This window comes from Belonocnema kinseyi, chromosome 10 (assembly GCF_010883055.1).
Source record: "Belonocnema kinseyi isolate 2016_QV_RU_SX_M_011 chromosome 10, B_treatae_v1, whole genome shotgun sequence".
In the NCBI taxonomy this organism is placed as follows: Eukaryota; Metazoa; Arthropoda; class Insecta; order Hymenoptera; family Cynipidae; genus Belonocnema; species Belonocnema kinseyi.
In genome coordinates this window covers 67,248,472-67,272,638 of record NC_046666.1, presented here as the reverse complement: position 1 = coordinate 67,272,638, position 24,167 = coordinate 67,248,472, and the positions used below count along the sequence as shown (strand labels likewise).

Genomic DNA, 24,167 nt, shown 5'->3' with positions numbered 1-24,167 from the left:
ACGCGTCCGAGGGCAAGATTGCTTCTCGTCTCTGACTTCGGCGATGGGAGTTTCGGTACCGTCGTAGCGGTCCTTAGCTCCCCCCTCTTTCGTGCTTTCTCTGTCTTCTAAATTAAATTTTCTCTCTATCCCACTCTAAATATCCCTACTCTTATTATGACTAATAATTGGTCGCCGATTTCGATACGCCTTCTCATGTGAAGAACGCACGTGCCCTAACACTTCGCCGGCTACGATAAAGCCAAGTCCGTTCATAATGTTTACATTATAGTTCGGAGAACCGACTGCCCGGAGGTCTTAATCATTTCAATGAAAACCAAAATGATTCTCCCCTCGGTTCAGTGTAACGATTTTCTGTCGCCAATTTGATAATAAATATAAGAATTGTATATTCTGCTGTCAGGTCAGCTATCTTAAATCTAAACATTATATCAAATTTCCTCTGCCCAAAAATTCTCGACAAATCTAACATATACATTTATTCGCTTATAGGAATGATTATCACTTAAACCATATTCATGCCTATCTGCCCTGAAATGTTGCTTGCCAATCTTTTTACTTTTCGCACGAATATTTTATAATTTCGAATCGAAACCGCGCATTCTATGGAAGCGACGGTGCTGTTTCTAGCGGATGGAATGCAAATTTATGCGATCGTTACAAACTCTAGCGTGTAAGCTCCCCTAGTGTCGTAGCGTAGCAACTAATAGTATTTATCAATGTCATATTGTCCACCAGATAGCGCTATATTCAAACTTAATTTTTATCTGGTACGTTTCTACGACAGTTTGTAAAATCATGGAAATTATTTGAGTGTGTGAATGTCAGTGTCAAATGTCAAATGTCAAAATATCAGCATGTAGTATGGCTTCAAAGTGATTTTCAGTGCTGTTGCCTGACAATGAATAATCATTTTTCCATTTCTTATTGATTGTCCTAATTGTACATGTCGTGAGTTTGAATTAAGGTCTCTTTAAGTTACATTTTGAGGTTAGTGCAATTTTGAATATGCGTCAAAGCTGTCAAAGATACGGGAGTGATCTGATACCGCTTTGGTTTCTTCTAACCAATAAATGATTGCATAACAACATCTACGCAAATAACGTATTTGTTTGTTTTATTGTTAAAGCTTGATAAACAATTGGTTCATGTCATTACTGTAAATCAAAGAATAATTTAGATTTTCATTGATATTTTAGGTATTTTAAGACGTTATTATTATTATTACAATATATGTGGTATATATTTTCACCTCATTTTTAAAATCGTGTTTTGATTACCTAGTTTTTTGTAATCAATTGGGTCCAGAATAAAGTTTTACACCGTAACCTTTTTTTGAAATTAAATTGCGAATAAATACATCATTTCAATTACCAACTAATTTTAGACTGTTTTTAAATTGAAATTGTTTTTAAAAAAAACCATTTTATTTAATGTTTGGTAAGGTAGTAAATAATCATACATTAATGTGTAAACTGTCTTTAATTTATACTATTATTAATTGTAAGCAACAAAATTTGCATGCACAGTGAGCGTAAAAAGTTTTCGAACACTTCTTTTTTGATGACTGATTAAATTCTTCTAATTTTAATTATACCGCAGCTAAAAAGAATCTCTTTAGATGGTTGATTGCTCTCGCAATTTTGTATAAAATGAGCCCAGGATGAAGGCAATTTTCCTATTGTTTTAGTAGATATTTCAATGTAGTGTAAATTTCAATTTTTTATTAAATTTTCAATAACTTCGAAATAATCGACATTTTTCAATGTTCTTGTGCTCATTTTTAAGCTATTTTTTCACCTTGTCACAACAGCTTATTTGTATAAATAAAAATAAAATAAGTATATATTTTGAAGACATTTTATAGGAACTTCATGATTCTATGTTTCATATAATCTACAAAAATATGTTTGTTACCACAATGAATATTGCAATTTTATCTTCTTTTTCGTTACAACTACAAGGGCTTCCAATTCGATTAAGCAATTTTCGTGATTTATAATCATAAGCCGCTATGACACGGTTCAAACACCTTCAAAACGAGACCGAGAAAATTGAAAAATGTTTATTACTTCGGAAGTTATTCTACATTTAAGAAAACATTGAAATTTACACTATTTTTGCAATATGTACTTTAAAAATAGACAAATTGCCTTCATCCTGGGCTTATTTTATACAGAATTAAAATTAAGAGAACTTAATCAGTCATCGAAAAAGAGGTGTAAGAAAACTTTTTACACTCACTTTAAGTTTTTTTTTTCAAACCAATTTTTTAAAAATCTGTGGAATGAGACACATTTCTAGATTATTTTTTTAATTTGAATTTTAATCTTACCTCAATTTGTTTTTATTAATTCCTGATTCAATTTAAAGATAGCTATAAATATTCTCTAGGTTATTAACAAAAAATGCAAGAAAAACTTAAAACATATCGTTTTATAGAAATAATTATAATCCCACAAAAATAAAGGGATTTAATTAAATTATAGGTGGCTTTGTTTGCTATTTTTAATGCCGAAAAATAATAAGAGAAATATTAAACTTATTCTAGAATATACCGTTCTCGATATAAGTAAAAATGTTAACGGGGTAAAAATAGATTAAAAAAAAACATTTGTTTACCCTTTTTGAAAATTCATTAAACTCTAAGGAGAATCTCCTAAGTTTCGTGAAATGACTCAAATGGAAGCTTGAACATTAAATTTGGACACTTACTAAATGAAAATAAAAGTTCATAACTCTACCTAGAGTCGACGGGAATTACTTTTTTTCTAATAGTTGACTTGCATTTTCCCAATTTTTATTTATAATATTATTTTGACTAATAATAATAATAATAACTATAACGCTTTTATACTTTTCATATATGTTTGAACCGTATTTGAAATTTTGAACCTCGTCAGAAAATTGATCGCGTTTAATATTTGCTTGGTCTGTGAGTTCTTCCATCGGATACAAATAAATTGTGAAATTATTTATTGCTTATTATTTTGATAAAAATGATGAGTGAATACTGAAAATAAATTAAATGCTGTCTCCCTACGGCTTCAAACATTGCTCTGAATTTTCACCCCACTTGTTATGCGCACGTCCAGGGTGATATGCGGATGCAAAACTGCACGTTCGAAACGCTCGGGCACCTTCCATTTTAATTAAACAATATGCCCCTAGCCGTTGAATAATGTTTTTCCATTTCCAATTGCGAGCTCCGGTTTTTCCACTTCTCTAGGACAAGTTGATTGACTGTTGTTGTCGAGCACACCGCGATGTCGAATGACGCGGATATTCAACATGGCAGAGGTCGCGAACCATCAGATACACGATAGAGTATTTACTGAGAGTGTCACTATTACATTTTTCTAATTTACTTTATTGGCAATTTAACTTTTTATTTACAAGAATATCGAAGCAGGTATACCACGCAGTCACTTTTAAAAAAGGAAAAGGTCAATTTAGTCACATTTCTCCTTCTAATTTTCGATTTGATCTAAAAAATAAATGAAAATCTAAGCAATTTATTTATGAATATATAATATAGATTTCATACCCAAATTGCTGCAGTATGAAAATGTTATTTAATGTTAAATTTTGAATTATTTTAATTTAGGATTTTCTAGTTTTCTAGTTTTTAACGTAAAGCATTACGATAAATAAAGGGTTGCAGTGTAGAACCGATAACCAACCATTTTCCGAATATGGGCTTTTGGCATACAAAAAATCTTATACGTATTTTGTTAAAAGGGTTGTTTCGAAATCTCATTTTTAATATAGTGAAATAAAGATATTGGTGATTCAAACCCAGATAGCCGATGCTGTACTTTCTCCCATTTTATAATTATTTTTATTTACTTATCTCTTACGTTTTTTAAAACATTTTTCTGTACATATTTCTCTTCCTAAAAGTTTATTAATATAATAAAATAATCAAACGTTTATTTTTTCAAATAAAAAGGTCTTAACTAAAACTATTGGCTACTTTTTTTAGCACCAACGTATTAATCAAATTCCAACCTAAAATCGCAAGTCTCCATTTTCTACAAAAAACCACTTTTATAAGGTTTTTTTACTTTACTTTTTTTCGTGCAATCAGAAGCGATATTTCTTAAAATTATCATTATTTATTTGAAAATAAACATATACTTTCTTTTCTGTATATATCTTTTCAGTGAAAACTTGTATTTACAGTGAGATACCGCTTCACTAAATATTCATTTTCCCGAAACAACAATTTTTTTGGATGAAATTTTTTTATTCTCATTTCGCCGCCACGTCTCGGGAGTAAGTATTTATCATTATTTTTCATTAAAAAATAAATTTTCAGTCGCTATCCAAAGAGGATGTTCAAAACAAATGAAATTTGAACATCCAAATTCGAATTAAAATTCTTGAATGATTTATTTGGAATTGGTTAACTTTTCTAATCAAACACGCATTTTCCTAATTTAGCGAATCAACATCTGAGAAAGAAGTTTTTATTTATTTTTTAAACTGAAAATTGCACGTTTTATCGTTATTCGCAACCGAGCCTGTTCCAGTTTTAGACTCTTCTCACTTTGAGATTCTAAACTTCCACATTCTGTTTCTCGAAACCGAATTTCTTTTAATCATATATTTTTGGTCTTAATTCAGAGACATTTCAGCTCATGAGTGAAGTTTTGTTTTATCTTTAAAAGGTGATTAAGATTTTACAGAATATTATTTCGCTCTCCTGAAAAAGTCCGTTTTTTTTTTTGGTTATCTAGTTCTTTACTGCAACCCTTCGAATATCCTATCTAACAAAATAGGTGGAACAAAATCACCGAAAATCTCGCTTTCATTGTTGTCGAATACGTAATTGGATGCATACTGCGTAAACATGACTGTAAGTAGCTCTTTTTTTCAGCATGTTCTTTAGAATTTTCGAGAATTTTGTATTTCCCAATTTCTAAGTGAGAAATTTTAATTCTAAAATTTTATTTCTGAAAGAGAAGCTTTAGATTTTAAACGATTCTTCAATAATAAAGACAACAATATTCGGTTTTTAATGTTTTGACGAAATGTTTAAAAAAATTACAAAACGATTCTATTCACAACCCCTTGACCATATTAAGGGGTTATATTTAGTTATGATAAGGGATGTAAAGATTGTTTTGATAAAAAACCCATCAAAATTTCATTGTATATTCCTGTACGGAGTTCGTGAACGAAGCTAGCAAAAATTTAATTTAAGAACAAATGAGGACGATTTTTAAGGATCCGGAAATTCGGTCCAAATGAAAATCCCTTTGTTCACGAACTCCGTATAAGAATATACTAATAAAATCTTCTTTGTTTTTTTTTTGTTATTTCAGATGATCCGTTCCAGAGTTATCATGTTCAACTCAAGTAATAATAAAAAAATGTGTTTTTCGGCAGCGGGTATATTTCTCCTAGTTGTCAATATTTTTCATTGAAAAACTACCTATAAATATATAGCAATCGATCCTCTGTAATCCATTATAATCAAATTCTCTTAAAGTAGCTAAAAAAAATCTTGAAAATTCCATTAACATTACTAGATATAACTCTTAAATACGGTTATATGTATTTATCTATTATTAAAGATTAAGAATTCTCTGAGCCATCAAATATTTAGTAAATTAAAAATTTCCAAATAAGTAATTCTATTTAACGATAAAAATGATTTCTGAATGTTTTATAATATTATTAATAAAAGAGAAAAATGTAATTTTAATTAATGTTTAACATTGAAAAATATTTGTATTTTCAAATTTTGGAGCTTTTTAAGGATTTTTAAGGTTTTAAGATAATTACATTTTTTTAAAGATTCTGAGAAAAGAGTGTAATTAATTTTGTTTATTCGTTAAATAAATCTATTTAAAAAGATTTAAAATGATTTCCTAAAGTTTCGAAAGGTTTCACGAGAATAAAAAAACGTTCTTTTCTGAAGATTTCTCGGAAAAATTTTAGCGATTTTTATTTCTGAAGTTTTGTTTTAATTTGATTTATTTTAATTAATATTAAATAATTCTTTTATTTTTTATTTTAATCAAAAACAAATCTGGAAGATTTGATGGCATTTTTTAATATTTTGCATTATTTTTAATTTTGGAAAGAATTTGAATAATTTCAAAAGATATTTAGAAGGTTTTAAAAAATTTCAAAAATAATAAAAAATGTAAAAAAAAATTTCAACAAATTGTACATTTTTTAATATTACGAAATAAAGTTTTGATGTTTTTAAAAGTATATGAAAGGTGTCAAGACAATTACAAACATTACATAAACTAGGAAAGATTTCCAAAATTGTAAAAAATGAATCTGGAAGATTTTTAAACAATTTTAGAAATAATTTTTGTCAGTATAACATTTTTTCCATATTCTCCTTTTTTCTCAATCCTCGAAGAAAGTCCTCTTCTTCCTATTTTCTCTTTAAATGTACGATATTAAAAAAATTAAAATACAATTATTCGATTTAGATCTATAAAATTATTCTATCGAAAAGTAGCATATGCTACCTTGATCATTGAAAGCTTTTTTAACTTATAAAATTCAAAGAAAAACTACCAAGATTCCCATCTGATCTTAATGACATTTTTCGAGTGAACACAAATTTAGTCAGATCTAGAATTTAAACAATTTTTAAAAACTACTAAGAATCAGCTTTAACATTTCGGCAAATTTAAACGCAGTTTCTAGTAGATGTTAAGTATTTTGTATTGAAATATACATTCCATACAATATTTGAGTAATTTTAAAGATTTATCAAAATTTAAACAAACCTCTTTCTCTTACTTTTTCTGAAATGAAGAAACCTAAACTTTTTTAAGACTAAAATGAAATCAAAAATGGTATTTTCTATTAAAAAATTTGAATAATTTTCTTTTTAAAATTGTTTCGTCCCTCAAGGTTTATTGTGAAAATATGCATCGGTGAGTCTTAGTATTTCTTTGTACAATAATATTTTTTGTAATACATTCTGATTTTAGTACTTAGACAATTTCTAACATATAACATAACAGTATGTGACCAACTATATTTGTTGAAATAGTTAAGATCTCCAGATACGTAAAAGACATTGGTATCCATGAAAATATTAAAGTTACGAAAGAGTTATTAAAAATATATCTTACTAGAATTAATAATTTATTAAATTATTAAACTCGTTTTCAACATTATTAGAACTCTTAATATTAAAAAACATGAATTTATGAATTTTTAAATAGTTTATGTTTCTAATATATGTATATTGTATTTATTTTATTTATTATATTCATGGAATGTCATATGATTTTAATGGATTTTTACGATTTCCAATGATCCCTATAAATATTTCAAGATGGTTTAACGAATTTCTAGAGAACTTTAGGAAATAAAATCAATTTTATTTCAAGAGATTCCTACGGATTTTAAGAATTGCAAGGATTATGAAGATGACAAAACTTCAAAGGATTTTAAAGATTGTAAAGAATTATAAGAGATTTTATTTTCAAACATTCTAGAACCCTAATATTAAAATATTTGTCGTTATGGCATTTTAAATATGCCTTCTTGTTAATATTGTAAAATTAAGATCCATTACCTTAATCAGTGGCAGCCCTGTGAAAGACATACCTCCAAAATGTTATTCATCAGCTAGTGCAAGTTTGTAAGCTTTTGAGCTTATCGGTTTCCTTGTTAAATTTTTGAATTTAGTAAACATATATTCAAATAGTCGTCTGTCTGAATGTAAATATGAATTTGTATGTCATACGGTCGTCTGATTAGCATATTGCTTTTGAGAGGCAGCTTAGATTAAGTGTACATAGGGCTTAGAAACGGCCTCGCTTGCGATGTGCATGAACTGAAATTAGTGTCTCTGTCAAATACAGGCGGTAGTCAATCAGGTTTGACATGACCCTATGAACGACGTTTGCATGTCTCCGAGATGTCAAAAAGCCGAATCACCAGTGAGGATTGGTTCGCGGTTATTCTATATTTGTTATTAATTTATTTCCATCAAAGAACTTCAGAGATAAAGTGTTAATTATTCTGGTTTTAATTATTATTTATACATTTTGAGAGATTTAAGGTGATCAAATCTATTTCTCATCAGGCCTCGAATTAGGCAGATTATTCACTTTAAGTCATACAATCTTTTAGCGATTAAATATTTATAATATTGTATTTCCACGAAGTTACAAGTATTTGATATTTTGATATTATCATCACTTGTATTATCACCAGAGAATAAAAGAATTTTTTAACGTCTTTTCAGACTAGGTAGAGCTATGAATTGAAAATTTTGAAATTAACTTTTTTCTCAAAAAAAATCTTCTGCTTCGTTCCGCTTATAGAAGAATTCTTTTTCAGAAACACACGCATTATGTTTCCAGGTGTTACAATTCAACATTTTCAAAGAATTTGTATTATCATCACAGAAGAACATAAATTTTTAACGTCCTTTTAGACTAGATGGAGATATGAATTGTAACTTTTAAAATTACATTTTTTATGAAAAACATTTATGCGAGATAAATTGTATCTGGGACCGGAAGAATTTTTTCCCTTAAACTATAATTAAAAATTTGCTCTCGCAAACGATACGATATATCACAATAATGCAAGATGATTTTCGGTAGAACTTTTCTAGATGTACAAACTTTTATTTTAACATTTTTTTGTATCTTTCGTTGTTTCCGAGAAAAATGCAAGAATTCAATTTTATAATGAAAAAAATTATCCTTTGATAAAAATGATTTTCTTCACATAAAATTAACAGGATGCATTCCAAGGATCAAATGCAACATAAATGTGGAAAAACATAAGTTTAGGTTTTTTGTGAAAATCTGTTTTTTATATTTCTAAACAAGACGTCGCCAATTTCTTAATTTTAATCTTTCTTGGGGAAAAATATGACATAATTTTGCCGATATCGTGAAAATATAGTATACCTGTAAAATGAATAATTATTTTCTGCTCGATTTTCCCAGAGAAAAATATTAAGTATAATTTTTGTTCGGGAATTTGAAACTTTGGTCATTTGGAATTTCCGTAATTTATTAATTTCGGAAAAATGGATTTTTTTGGATCTGTATGATGATGGAATATCAAAAATTTAATCATTGTATTTTTTCAACAAATTAATGTCATCCCGATGATGAACTTCGGAAGATTATGATTATTTTGGAAAATTAAATTAAAAGTTTCGTTCTAAGACAATGATAGGAAAATACAGTTACAAATTTCTTAATTTTGCGTCACGTAAAGTTACGTAAACGAAGGTGCCGTTACCTAAAAGTAAATCAAAAAGTAAAATTAATTAAAACAGAACGCAAAAATCATAATTTCATCAGTTTCTAAAATTTAAATCTAAAAGACCTGTAATATTTCTTAACTTGGTAACTGAGTATTATATAAATATATATCATTTATTCTATATGATGAAAAATAAGTTTTTTCATATGAAGAAATAGTTAAGCGTGGACGAAATTTAAAAGAGATCTCCCTCATATTAATCTTATTTCGAAAACCCTTTAAATATTTGTAAAGTTTTATTGACTCAAAGAAAGATAAGACTTCAAAGACTGTGTGGTTTAAATTTCAAATTGTTGTTTCAACTTTCCTAGGTCATGTCACAAGTTAAAGTCGAGATACAAACTTTGAGAAATTCTTGCTATAAAAAAAAACTTATTGTACAGCGGCGTAGCCAGAGTTTTTTTTCAGGGGGTGCGGGCTTTGGATTTGGGTATAGGTAAAAAGTGTGGGAAAAGGCAATTGAATAATAAAAATACTTAGTTTCGGAGGGCTAATTCTTCAAAAAGTCAAAAATATCCCTATAGTCCGGGAGCCAACGACAATTTTTTGTTAATCATTTTCTCTGCCTAATACTTTGAGGAATGGTTCAGATAGGTGTGTTGTAAGCATTGTTAGCGTCAGCTGCGGCACTTTGGGTGGGTGGTGCAATGACAGCCGACTCAACGTGTAAAAAAAAGAAATTTTCAATGATTTCCTTCCGCTTGAAACTTTGTGAGACGATAGTTAATATAATATTTAAACGAAAAAACCCGTCAGCCGGCTGTATGTGGGTGGAAAACCCGTCAGCTAGCCTATTATATATTACCGAGCGTCGCTCACGAGACATTTCACTGCCTCAGCTGACATGGTTTCCATCCAAATACAGCCAGTTGACGATTATTTTTATAAAAATTACGATGTTAATTATCATTGACGAAGTTTTGTGCGGAAGAAAATCATTGCATTAATTTTTTTTAGCATGTTTTCATGATCAGCTGACGGGTTTTCCACATACATAGAGCCAGCTGACGGTTTTTTTTTCGTTTAAATATTATATTAACTATCATCTCACAAAGTTTCAAGCGGAAGGAAATCATTGAAAACTTCTTTTTATTTATATACGTCGGGGTGGCTACCTTTGCCCCACTCACCCAAAGTGTCGCAGCTGACGCTATCTATGCTTGCAACACAGCTATCTGAAGCATTCCCCAGAGTATTAGGCAGAAGGAAATTGGTTGCAAAAAACTGTCGCTGGCTCCCGGACTAATGAAAGCTTTCTAACTGTCTTTCAAAGAATATTCTCACTCTTTTTGAACGAGTAATAATGTTTCAAAATCGACAGTGATTTTAAATATTACTCGCGTTGGCCGTACCGGAAATTTCTGACATTACTGTATTGGTATGTAAAAAATATAAATTTCGAAGTTAAACATGTTACATCAGAGTTGATCAGGTTATTGAAATTAAATTTTGGATAACATTTTTCCAACAATATATTCCGAAAATTGAATTAACCTATCTTTTAGGAAAAGTAAAAGAGATCTAGAGCACGAAGCGACATGTATCAATAAAATGATATTGCCTCGTGTAGGTTTTAAACGAAGAGAACGATCAAGCCTATTAATCCCTAGAAATTCCAATATCGAAGCGTAATTTAATTATACTTCCATGTAAACCCCATATCGACGCATTCGAGTTTCCGTACAATAATGCATGGTGAAACATGCTACTATAACTGTCTATCTCAATGAAACCTTAGCGAGATTTTTTGTTTATACCATAATAATCTCGCCAAAATTAAACTGTTTTGTATTGCATACATTCTTAAAGTCAGAAACTTGCCAGACTCTGCTTTCAGAAACTATCTAGATTGTACTGCTAATTTTGTATTTAATGGAATTTTTTGCATCGTAAATGTTTTGCTTGAGATTTTACTTCTTTTTTAATATGTAAAAAACTGTATTTCATCAAATATTCAGTTCCAAGTAAAAACACTTAGTATCTTTTTAAAGAAAAAGTCACTATAGTGATTTCAGCTACTTGGTTAAAAATTCAACTTTTTTGTAAAAAATTCGATTCTTTTGCTTAAAAGTGCAACTATTTGTTTCTAAAGGCAACTGTCTTTTTTTAAAATAATTTTTATCCCGGTGAATGTTAAGCTCTTTCGTTGATAATTCATCTGTTTTGGTTGAAAATTATTTTTTGTTCTTGAAAATTTATGTTTTCGAGCTTAAAAGTAAAAGTTGCTCTAAAACATTGGACTTTTCAGCACAACTCTTTTAATAAAAGTTATTCATTCTATGTAGAGAAATTCATCTCTTCGATTGAAAATTGAACTGTAATTTTTGTATTAGAAACTACTACTATTTGGTTGAAAATTCATTTGTTTGGTTAAAAATTCTCATTTTTTGTAGAAAATTAATCTTCTAGGTCGAAAATTCAAATTTTAGGTTGAAAATTCAACTATTGAGTTGAAAATTCATGTATATTGTTAAAAATTCATCTCTTTTGATAGAAGTTTCATCTTTTGCGGTTAAGAATACAACTATTTGTTTAAAATTGCAATATTTTTACTTGATAGCTGAGGAACTTGAATCGTTTTATATTCAATTCGATATGGTATGTCTGTGTTAATTCTATTTAAAAGAATGTATTCTCCTATTTTCGTGAAATATCCTCTTTTCTCTTTTTTGAGAGCATTTTAGGCTGCGGTGTCTGCAATATCAATATTGTTTTAATTTATAATTTTTCCGTTTTTCTAGTTAAAAAGACATTTTTTGTGTGAATAGTAGCCACTTTTGTTCAATTTTTAGCTTAGTCCTTTTTTTAAAGTACATTAGTCTATGGCAGCCAGGAAATTCCAAAACTGAAAAAATATTTATCTGTTGCTAAGAGTTGACACGATTATTGTAAGTAAATAATTATATACATTTAAAAATTAAATATTAATATATTTTACTAGAGGAAATCGTCATTCGATTAAATAATCAGTAATTAATTAACTTGAAGAAGTATTTGTTTAGACAAAGGAAATACTTTTTTTTTAGAAATTCATTTGCATTTCGTAGAAATTTCATTTAATATTTTGGTATATTTGTTTCAATTATACATTTATTTCAGTAGAAAAAAATTTGTTTATATCAAATGTTCATGCAATCCTTTGTAAGAAACACTTATTTAGTTCATAGAAAAGAAATGGATAATTCTAAATAAATTTTTCTTCGATGGTAAATTTCTGATTTCGAACTTTGTCTAGTGGCAAAGAAATGCCTCTAATAGGTGCCGCAGAGCACAGCATCTCATAATACTTTCCTGATTCTTTCTCTGATCTCAGAATCAGCATTTTATGTATTTGAAATATTTATAGAATTTTTGTTTACCCCATAAAAATAAAAATAAATATTACTATCAAATAATATTAACCTATTATTATTACATTAAATTTCTAAACAAACGCTACATTTAATTTTTTGTATTTCAGATATATACATTTTTCAAAGAATGTTGGTATTTTTTCAGGCCAATGGAATCTTTGTTTTATTTCAAGTTGCATTTTTTTTTTATAAATTAGATTGTTTTAAAAATTATTCTCTTTTTTATTTAAAACAAGGACTTATTGGTTCTTTAAATCCATTCATATTTTTTCAACTTTGTTACATGCTTATTCTGAAAAATATATCGCAACTTAGGATCATAGAAATATTTACTCACAATTAAACCTCATTTCTTTGTTTTCAAGAGATATTTTAGAAAACTTAGGATACGGTTCTTTAATCCAAGGAATAACATCCATCATTGAAGAAAAAAATTTAATTTCAGCCGATGGACTTTAATTTGTTTGAAAGAAATGTTTTCTTGATTTAAAATCACATTTAACTATATAAACTTCTTAATTCTTAAACACAAATCTCATAGAAACACAATTTTTGCAAGAAGAAAAAAATCTGCGAAAATTATTCTCTTATTACATTTATCATATAATAAGTCATAGAGTTTAAGTTTGATGTTCACTTTGTAAGATTCGTATCCTTGCAAGTACCGGAATAGTGTTAACACACAATTTAAAGGGTGCTTTGCGGATTTAAGGATAACGTGGCTAAAGTTTCCGTTAATTTTCGTTTGTTGTTTGACAGTTTTAAGGCAAGTTAATCACGTCGCTGCCACGTTCGTACTTTCCACGTTGTGCTAAAATTTCAAATCCAAGTCTAGGCTTATGGCTCGCAAAACCCCTCTAGCGACGACAGGGTTCACGCGCAGACCTAAATGTCAGCGAAGAAACGACGTGCAAGTAAATTTCGAGCACTTCCTGTATTTTAGTTCGCCGCTTTCATTTAAGATTAAACGCAAGATGATAGACAAGTAAAGTAATTTTGCCTTCAAAAGCAATAATGAATTAAAAAGATGGATAAACATTTTTTTATCAGTGGCTGGCAAAATTTTGATTTAAATATTGTATAGATGTTTGATATGCCTCTATTATAAACATTTCTGTGTTGAAATGTTGTCACAGGCTTATACTGCCCAACATATCGAAGGCATTTTTGGTTAGAGTTGGATTTTTAGTTGATCATTTTGTACGGGACTGTCCCGGTATATATCATCAGTCACGGACGCATTTTTATAATGCAATCAAGTGATCTGATGAGAGCAGTCTGCCCAGACATATTGGACAAAGCCTGGTATTTACCCCATCATTGACGGACTGGGTTGCAGTCAAGTACACGATGGGGGGGGGGGCCTACAAGCTTAAGGTGGGTTCCAAACCACCAGAACCTTAGTAAAGGTACATTGAAAAATTTGTAGAGGTACCGGCTCAGGGATCGAACCCCGGACCTCTGAGGTAAAGTCCGAGTGTCTAACCAACTGAGCCACCGAGGCTCTTTTATTTATTATTATTATTATTGTCTTGTGAGGGTGGTCCATTTAAGTCCTGTGGCACTGCGGTTAAAACTTATTGTTCTATGCCTTTTTATTTTTAAACCCGCGGTCAAACAGAAGCTAGACACGGTCCACCATCGCTGTTAAGGCGATGTGATGAGTGTAACAGCTGATCAAGTCAGCCCTAGGATCAATATTTTTTAACCACATTAAAAAATAAAAGTTTAAATAACGCGGAAGTTTTTTTCGGGAAATGTTAATAAATATTAAAGGATCGCTTGTGACCTTGCAAAAAGTTGGAGGAAGAAAAAAGTTTATTTAAGCAAATAATGATTATCGACGGACACATTTAGGTTTTACAGCAGAAGTTTGACTTTTAACTTTCTCTTACGGTAATCATGGAATCTGTTTTACCCACAGACCCTACAAGTTCGAAGTTGTCTACTCGCTGCGCTAGTGCTGCTTTAACACAGCTGATACCAGACTGATACGTATGTCAGACCAAATATGTTTATTTGCATTTCAAGTGCAAACATTAGTTTTTGCATTATTGATGCATAATGTTCGTGAGCGATTTTTGTTTTTTTCCCCTTTGATAAATATAAACCTCATAACTAGCTCATTGACAACATTGCAAATTGCTTGCAGGGTTTGACGATAGCACGATCGGTGTTTCTCCAAAAGAGAAATAAAAAAAAAACTTTTTTCACAATTCTAATTATTTAGGACCAGAGACAAATTCTTGCATGCCTTCTATGTATCGTGCCAAATTTTTAACACGATATCTCATTCCATGTGGACGTAAGTTGGGAAAGAAAACTTCCACTGGTATTTTCTTTAAAAAAATTTTCTCAAAATTTCCACCGGAACAAAGCAGAGACATGGACTTTATTACCTCCTCTTTCTTTTCCCAAATTTTCAGAGCGATACCTCATTTCGTTTAGACGTAAGTTGGGAATGAAAAATCGAAGACCAGGTTTGGTCACGTGACCCTCTCGTCACATGGCCTTAAAGCATAATCTAAGTCCTTTAGCTTGAGTGCATGTAGCATGGAGTAACTCCACTTTATTTCACTGGGTATGGGCCTAAACTCATTTTCCTGTCATATTTTTTCGTAAGAGTAAGTTGCAATTTTACATAAAAGTAGCTTTCATAAAACGTTTTTCATACATACAGACTTCATACTTTTTTCTTTTGTATTAAAAAAAACTTCTCCTATTTCTTGATTTTTGTTTTGCTTAAATGCGGACTGAATTAGTAGAACTCAATAAGAATATCCAACTACAGTGAAACTCTTCAATAGCTCCGATTTTGGGGCTGACGGTGGGTGGGAACTGACTCAGCCCGCTCCGCTTTTGTTTGTTCACGCCTCAGTGCTCGTCTGAGTGACAACCGCCAAACCGGCGCATCCCGCGCCTCGGAAGGGCTATATACTGGAGGACTATTAAAGGGTTCCACTATATTTTTAGTCGAAATTGAACCCTTAAACGTCCCCTTACTTTGGTATAACATTGAGGTCTTCATGGGGTTGTTGAAGACCCCAGACTTAATTTTCTATTGCGTAGAAGCTTTTTAATGTTTTGGCATGAAATTTTGTTGGGAATTCCCTTAAGTGTCTTGTTATAAGATAATTTTACTTGTTAATTGATTTTTTAATTTTAAGACATAGACAAAAAATTAAAAGCTGAAGAAGAACGAACTTCGTAAATTTCAATATAAAGTGCCAGGGCACTAACCACCCCATGGTGACCATTAAGTGTTAATTATTTTTCGTTGAAAAGTTTACTAATATTTTCTTGAATAAAAATTCACATCTTTTTGCTAAAAACTCTACTAATTTGATATAAAATTAAATTATTTTTTTAAAAGTTCAATCATTCTGTTAACAATTAATTTATTGGTTATTTTATTGGAAAAGAATTGAATTGATTTGCAGGGCTTGTCGGCAGAAAAATTGAAGAGGGATAAGGCTAAAGAATATGGCGTAAAAAGTATACGCGATGGCGTTGACGGAGAGGCTGCGGAAGGATGTCGAGGGGAAAAGGATATTTCCAGGGATGCAGGTAGGCCTTGGGGAGGGTAAGCGCGCTATCGACAATATCTACATTTTGCAGCATGTGGTGGATCGATAACTAAAAAAGAAGGGGTCGAGAGTGTACGCGTTTTTTGTGGATCACAAAGGCGCGTTTCCTTCGGTTGATAGGGCAAGATTGTAGGAGGCGATGGTGGAGAGGGGAGAGGGGAGTGGAGAGAGGTCTGATCGAGAGGGTATGGGAAATATATAAAGAGACGAAAGATAAGCTAAGAGAACGGGAGGGGATTTCGTAGGAATTCAGGATGCATAGGGGGTTAAGGTAACTTAGCCCAACGCTTTTTGCAATTTTATTCGTAAATATAAAAAGTAAGCTAGAGGCTGGAGTGGTAGGAAGAGTTAGAGTAGGAGGGGTTAGAATTTTGTCACACGCGTATACAGATGACATAGTGTTACTGACAAGAAGCGAGGAGGACTTAAACTATATGACGAAGAGGTTGATAAGATACCTGGATAAGAATATGTGAGAGCTGGATGGGGAAAAGTCCAAGGTTATGACGTTCAGGAAAGGATTTGGAAATGATAAGGGAGAGGAGTCGAATTAGAATGGAAAGGCGGCGCAGAAGGTGAAAGAGTTTGTTTATCTGTGCTTCTTGCTTTGGAGAAAAGGGGGAGTGGATGGTCGCATGGCTTGGAGCGAGAGAAGACAGAAAAAGAGGAGAAAATAGGAGGGTAAACTTTTAATGCTAATTATAGGTGGATTATGCCAAGTGAGAAAGCGCAGTATTTGTATGAGAAAGGAGAGAAAGGAAGTTAGGAGCTTCAAGGAAGGATGAGGTGTGGGATCATGGAGGGAGGGTTTCAATAGATTCTGGCTTCTAGAGAAAAGAGAATCTGTCAATTGTGCTGGAAGGGGCATACAAGAGTGGAATACTGGCTAAAGGAAATGCGAGAGAGTGCAAAGGAGTGAGATAAGCACGGTGGTATTAATGCAAGAAAGCGGAGATAACAGGGCGGTTGCATGGGTCAAAGGGTTGTTGGGTGCGATGGAGAAGAAGAGAAGGAAGGAGGAATATGAATGGAGAGGAAAGATTGTAAATAGGAGAGGAAGTAAATATAAGCAAAATAGTGAAAATTGTAAATAATTAGTAGATAAGTATTAAATAGTAACGACGGAGACAGAGGTTGGCAATGCGAGACCAGGCGAAAGATAATGACACGCGTGCGAGGCGAAGCGAAGAAGGATAAGCGATAAGAGCGAACTGTCGTAGAATTAAGGTAGCATTAAGGTGTGAATGGACGTTAGTTTGTAAGGAATAATTTTAAATCAAAAAGACGAATTCTCAATTAATAATGTGATAGTTGATATTTCAACTAAAAATGATATTAATTTTAAAGCAAAAACGGTTAAATTCAACCAAAATTTGTAAACCAGAAGACGGATTTTGGGGCAGTATACTTTTCGCTCCCGACCCTTACAGGTAAGCACCGGATGAGGTCAGCGAACGTGCCTTTCCACTGCACGGACTACGGATCTATCTCCTCCTTTATTACTCCCTCTCAAGCAGTGTCCAACCCTACTCTCCCTCACCCTTCCTAGTTCAGTAATATCTGAAATTGTACTGAAAATGTATTTGTATGCTTTTTCCCTCGCTTTTTCCGCACCAACCTGGAGGTCAAACATAATAAGGCGCGTTTTTTAGTGGTATCCCCAGTAGGCCAAATCCACGTGTCAATACTATACAATACTATACTATACTATACCATACAGTACTATACAATGTCAAAGTAATTCAAATAGAGACTTTTACCTTTAGAGTCTGTCATAATAACGCGACACTAGTTCAAAAAAGGTAAATATCGAAAGTTCTTCGGTCTGATACTTTGTAATTTGTTTTAAGACATACAAATGCTAGCGTTTCGATCCAGAGTTCTGAAATTTATCAGGCAAATGAAAACTGTTACATTTAATGTGCGTTTGAAGTTGCATCTCTTTAAAAACTGCAATGAAACGGAAAACATTTGTATTCGTTTGATTGAAAGACTGATTAAAATGACATTGGAAAGTTTCATAAGCATTTCTTGTTTTATTCGATTCTGATATTCGATTTTTTATGAAATCTAATCTTATAATTTTCAACAGCTAATTTCACCTTACTTAAAATGAAAAGGGCGGGGGAGACAAGGTCTGGATATTGCTTGAGAGGGAGTAATAGAAAAGGAGATACATCCCTAGTCCGTGCAGTGGAACAGGACGTTCACTCCCGTCAGCCGCTGTCTACCTGTGAAGTTCGGGAGCTATAAGTCAATCGTCCGAAAATTGATCTCTTTTGGTAAAAATTTGTATTGGTTTAAAATTGAACTATTTTGTTGAAAAATATGAATATATTTAGAGTCGACATCTTAAGTATTTGAAGAGTGTCGTATTGAATTTGATATGGTTTACGTACTACATACTCCCTTATTTTTTGTGAAAAATACCTAATTTCTCCTGTTCTGAGACCATTTTTGGCTGTGATATCTGTATATATGTTATTTGAAAGGCCCACTCCCGGTTAATAAATCAGGGTCCACCCACTTATTTTTTTTTACAAATCTCAGGCCCGCCTCTAACAATAAGTACATATATTATACATGTTAATTTGGACTATCCACTTGAACATTTATTCTGATTAAGGTACGTACAACACTAACATGGAGTTATCCCCTAGACACACAGACAGCAGTTTTGCCCCACGGCGAACTAATAATGGAAAAGCCCGTTCGAGTTAGTAAGATCATTAACCCACAGGGACAACGGTGTAGGTTGAAATTCAAGTATAACTTAAGGCAAAACTCGTTCAACTCTAGTTAACCTTTCATGACATTTCGGCACTTGCAAGCAAGCTATATGAACAAGTTTCATATCAAGTTGTTGCGAATAAACGGAGCCATTCAACCAGTGGTGTGGCCCTGAAACAAAAAAGGACCTAGTGGTACTTTTATAGAAACTTAGACTTACTACGGAAACTTTGAGAATACGCTTGAAACTTGTTCTCTAATTTAGGGGATTGACTTCTTCAAAATTACCTGAAACTTACCAAAGGTATTGTGAACTGTATACGCGGGACACTGCTGAAACATCGCGAAACCTTCGTGTAGCCAACTTCATGCTCCTTTCCATTCGCTCAGTTTCGCCCCTTGCCACGTAATGAACTATTTCAGAGAGCACTTTTTACGTAATTTATATTAAATTTATTATTAATCAATAGTAGTTAGTAATTTATTATTAAAACTGTAAAAGGTTTGTGTTTTTACCCGCAAGAGTCCTTTAAGGCAACTATTTTGTTAAGTAACTTTTTCAATTTATTACTTTTTTGGACTGTTTACGATTTTTAAGAAAATAATTAACTTTTTTAACACATCATGTAAAAAGATACGATTTTGTTACGTATGAGGTAATATAACCCCAGTGGAGACATACTGATCGCAGAAAAAATGTATAGTAGAACAAACTATATTTATCTTTGATTTGGCGAAAAATATCTTTGAAAATGAACCAATAATATTGGAAAAATTTTTGAAATAGGGATTTGCAGCAAGATTTATTTTTTACTATTATTAATAATGAATTTCATTTTTAAATCCTCATAACAAAGATATTCTAAAGTTGAAATAACAAATTTTGAAATCTGAATATAGTGCAAATTAAATATAAATAATTTTGACAGAGTTTTTAATAATTGGCATCACAGTTTACGTCCAAATTTCTATACTTTTCAAAGATATGAAAATGCATAACTCGGTGATACAGTTTGCTGGTTTTAATATTTTGTTATTAATATATCTTAGTCTTTTTTATTTGACATTTCAGTATTTTTTCTATTTGTTGTATACATTTTTATACGTGCGTTTTCAAAAAGTACTCTAGAAAAATCCACAGTTATTTTTGCACCAAATGGAAGTTCCTTGGTGGGCGAAAGTAACTTATTACAGTATAATTTGTACAGCACTTTCATTGTCATAACACAAGGTGCCGGTAAGACAAGAGAGGAAGTGCAATTAAAAGTTGTTGCTTCCATTGAACGTGGATGAGAGAATAATCGGGAACGAGGTTCTTAGTGGTGATTATAGTTCATTGAGAGATGAATTTGACGCTCATACCCCTTATCTCAGCTTGCTGAAGAGGAATGTCCTGTTTTAATCAAGTAACGCTCTCGGAATTTTCTATAATTATTCTATATAGCTAACAATGCTTTAAGTGTTAGAATGTTGAAATTAACTCTTAAGTCGACCAGCTGAAAGTATTTCCTTCTTTAAACATACGCAATAAAACGCATCTTCATTAATTTTTTGGTATGAACAGTTTAACACTATGCTGATGAACATATGCCAATTAAAAAATTACGTCACAATGTCTCGGTCAGTCACATGGGTAATAAAAATGTGAATAACAATCTTTTGAAATGCTAGAACAAATGACAATTAGTGATTTTATTATACAAGTGAAGCATTTAAATACAGACTACACACTTTTCCCCCTATTCTCCTCTTTACCGTTTTTAAAGGAATTCATCTTTTTCCCCTGTTTTCAAGAAACTTCCCATTTTTCTCGTTTTTTACTTGAATGTGAAATGAATTAATAGTACCCAATAAGAAAAACCAAATATTTTTCATCTCTTTCCGTTAAAAATTGTAGTATGTGGTTGAAGATTTAATTATTTTGTTAAAAATTGTATTTTTTCAATTAATGTTTTAACTGAAAATTGATCTTTTTTATTTTTAGTTGAGAATTCAACTTTTCATGTTAAATATCCAACTGCTTCGTTGAAAGTTGAACTACTTTGTTAAGCCTTAATTTTATCAATTGAAAATTTACCGTTTTTAGTTACAAATTCAACACTCTGGTTGAAAATTTATGTATTTTGTGGTAAATTCCTCTTTAGGGTAAAATAGTGAACTTCTTGATTAAAAATTGCACTGTTGGTTTTTGTAGTTGCAGATTCCTCATTTTAGTTTAAATTTAGGCTGCCCAAAATGCAAAGAAAGAAGTGTACAAGAAAACTTTGAACATCGCAGGTCATAGCGAAGAGGAAAGAAATAGACGTATAAATGTTTACAGACACAAAAAGAAAATACTCAAACGATTAATTAAGAACAGTAAAGATAAAATTAGAGCAGAAGAAGGAAAGAAAATACAAAACGACTTTGAAGGAAGCGAGAAACTGCTTTGTAAAAAAATGAAAGGAAATAAAAGCACAGAATTTGTCAACGTGAGAAATAGTAATGGGAAAAGCTATATAATGCAGACGGGATACTAGACGCTTTCAGAGAATATTTTAGGGGATAATTCGGAGATGAAGCTATAGGACGCCACAACTGCGATGTAGAACATGATTCGTTAGAAAACTCAATTGGGAAAGTCTATGTCACTGAGGTAAGCCGAGTCGAAATTTAGACCCTACTTTGAAGTTGCAGCTCCTTATTAGAACCTGCTTTGACGCTATTTAAACTTATAGTCCCTGCTTTAAACTGTTAACCCCTAGAGAATGAAACATTAGAGCCTACTTTGAAGCTGCAACACCTCTCTGAAGCTACTTTAAATCTTTAGAGCCTACATTTTTATAACTCAAAACCCTACTTTGACGCTGTTTAACCTCAACTTCAATAATGACCCTACATTGAATCTTCTGAGCCTACAATGTTCAAACTTCATGAAAATAAAGTAAAAATTATTTTTTACTTAGTTTAATTGAACTCATTGGTCATCTTAATTACTGAATGCACACTTAATTAACAAAAATATTTAATTCAAGATTTAACCTAATTGTCATTAATTATTTATATATAAATCAATACTTCTTTGCAATGCATAATCACAGAAAAATATTTTCTCTTACCTGAAAATGCTGAAAATTTGTATGAGAATGATATTCCTGATGGAAAATTACTAAATATTGTCGTTTAATAAGTAATTATAAACATTTTTACCAATAATTAATTAAAGTTTGTGTATTAAACAGTACGCAGGTGATTGAGAATTGCAAGAAATTATAAGAATAAAATATTTTCTATCGCTAACAACAAATATTATGTATGATATAAAAAATTTGAATAATATATTGAAATATATATTCAATAATTATAATTAAGTTCACAGGTTGTCATTACATTTTTATTACAGTATTACGCTTAATTTATTTGCTACATGATATTGTGGAGAAAATGATTTTTTCCAAGGAACAGTAACAAATTTTCCAATGGTTTGGTCATTTTTGATACTAAACAATAAGAATTGAGAGTTTCTTACACATTTTTATAGAGGAATATTACTATTAACGTGCCTAACACTTGATTCAGGAGGAAAGAGCATTTCTTTTTGTTAGAAAATGTTAACTGTTTGAATCTTTTTATCATATTTTTTTAGGAATAAGAACAGCCAGAAATATGAAAAATAATTGACTACTCTCTAAATCTGAATCAGTGAAATTTCACTGATTTAAATAGCTAGAAATGGGTCACTGACAATCAGTGATAGGTTACTTATTGATTCAGTGAAATAATCACTTTTGAGGGTTGGCAGCCCTGCACCATGTCAATTAAGCAATCATAATAAAATAATATTTTAGTTCATTAAATCAAAGAATCATAGCAAAAACTCAAAACCCATCAATATGATCAAATATTAAAAAGGTGAAAAGTTCCGATACTTTTAAATGACAAACAACCTCACATATTACTTTAATTTCAAAATTGAACTGTCATGCATAAACCAGTTAAGTAAGTATTTCCTATATGAGTTTGAGTATATTTATCCCGCAGTTAATTCAGCAGACTTACAGCCCGAAAATTAAAAAATTGATTTCATTAAGGAATTCTTCTTGCTACAACAACGCTTAACTTAAAAATGTAGAGGTTCTGCTTCACATGATTTACTCTGGTGTTACTGAACTGATTCGTGAATAAGTCCGAAATCACTGATTAATCAGTGAAATGTCTAACTACTATTTCAATCAGTGCATTTTTCACTGATTCATATTTAGAGAGTACTCATCTCGAATTTTAAAACGACGAGATAATTAGGTATAAAACCAGTACTGTTATTGTTAATATAAACTGATTTCCTGATGAATATTTGATTGAATTTTGAACTCAATATTTTTGTTTTTCAGTATAATTGTATTAATTATGATGCTGAACGACTTTTTTTTTAATCTTCGCTTAATAAAGAGATAAAAAGATATTCCTATTGAAATCATCAGTTTTGATATTGTATTCATTTAAGTAATACAATGCACAGAATCAAATTCAAATAAGTAGCCTCAAGTTCTTTTAAAACGTATAACTTAGAATACTTTAAAAAAACAGAACCAACACAGTAACAAAAAGGGATCAATTTTGATGAGGTGCATTTTGCTCTAATGATCATTTGACTCTCAAGATCATAATGATCTGTCCATTCGTATCAATTTGATCTTATTTTTTTTGTTCATTTGTTAGAGTAAACAAAATAGCCGCCAATTCGTGGTACTGGTATCATAACGAAATAACATGAAAATGGTATCTAACCGCACGCAAGACACAACTACACTTAACAGGTGATATTTTCTAATATGAGATTTCTTTTTTTTTTTACATTTCAAGTACACTGCACGATTAGAAATCATAAAAATCTTGCATATGAACTAAAGTACTCTAAGAACGCCAGCCAACTTGGTTTGAGTTAATACATGATCCCGAATCAGATCATTATGATCTCAAAAGTCGATCATTTACTCCGGCCGATCAAAATGCTGTTGAATTCGATATCATTTTTGTTGCATATCAAAATTGTATTGATTTCGGTATCATTTTGAACAGTTTTATTTGCTGTGAATGTATATTGTACCAGGTGTATACATATGAAACCGGTATTGCCATTTAGCGGCCAGTAGGCACACTTGTAGGGACTGTCGGAACTTACCATTTGTGCTAATTGGCGTATTGTCATCTGTCAACAATATCCAATACCAAACATTTCAAG

The 24,167-nt window shown here is 31.2% G+C and overlaps 1 protein-coding gene across 7 annotated transcripts in view; it reads left to right on the top strand.

The window, feature by feature from the left end:
• Positions 1 to 818: 818 nt before the first annotated feature.
• The window catches only part of LOC117182242 (F-box/LRR-repeat protein 4-like), a 62,216-nt gene continuing 38,867 nt past the window's right edge, over positions 819 to 24,167 (top strand). For 4 of the 7 annotated variants that reach the window (XM_033375342.1, XM_033375340.1, XM_033375341.1 and 1 more), the window contains exon 1: positions 819 to 990. The gene's annotated coding sequence lies outside the window, so the exon portion shown is untranslated. Of the gene's footprint in view, positions 991 to 16,069; positions 16,197 to 18,308; positions 18,499 to 21,295; positions 21,582 to 24,167 lie in introns of those variants that run through there. The other 3 variants (XM_033375337.1, XM_033375343.1, XM_033375338.1) reach the window with 3 other exon arrangements.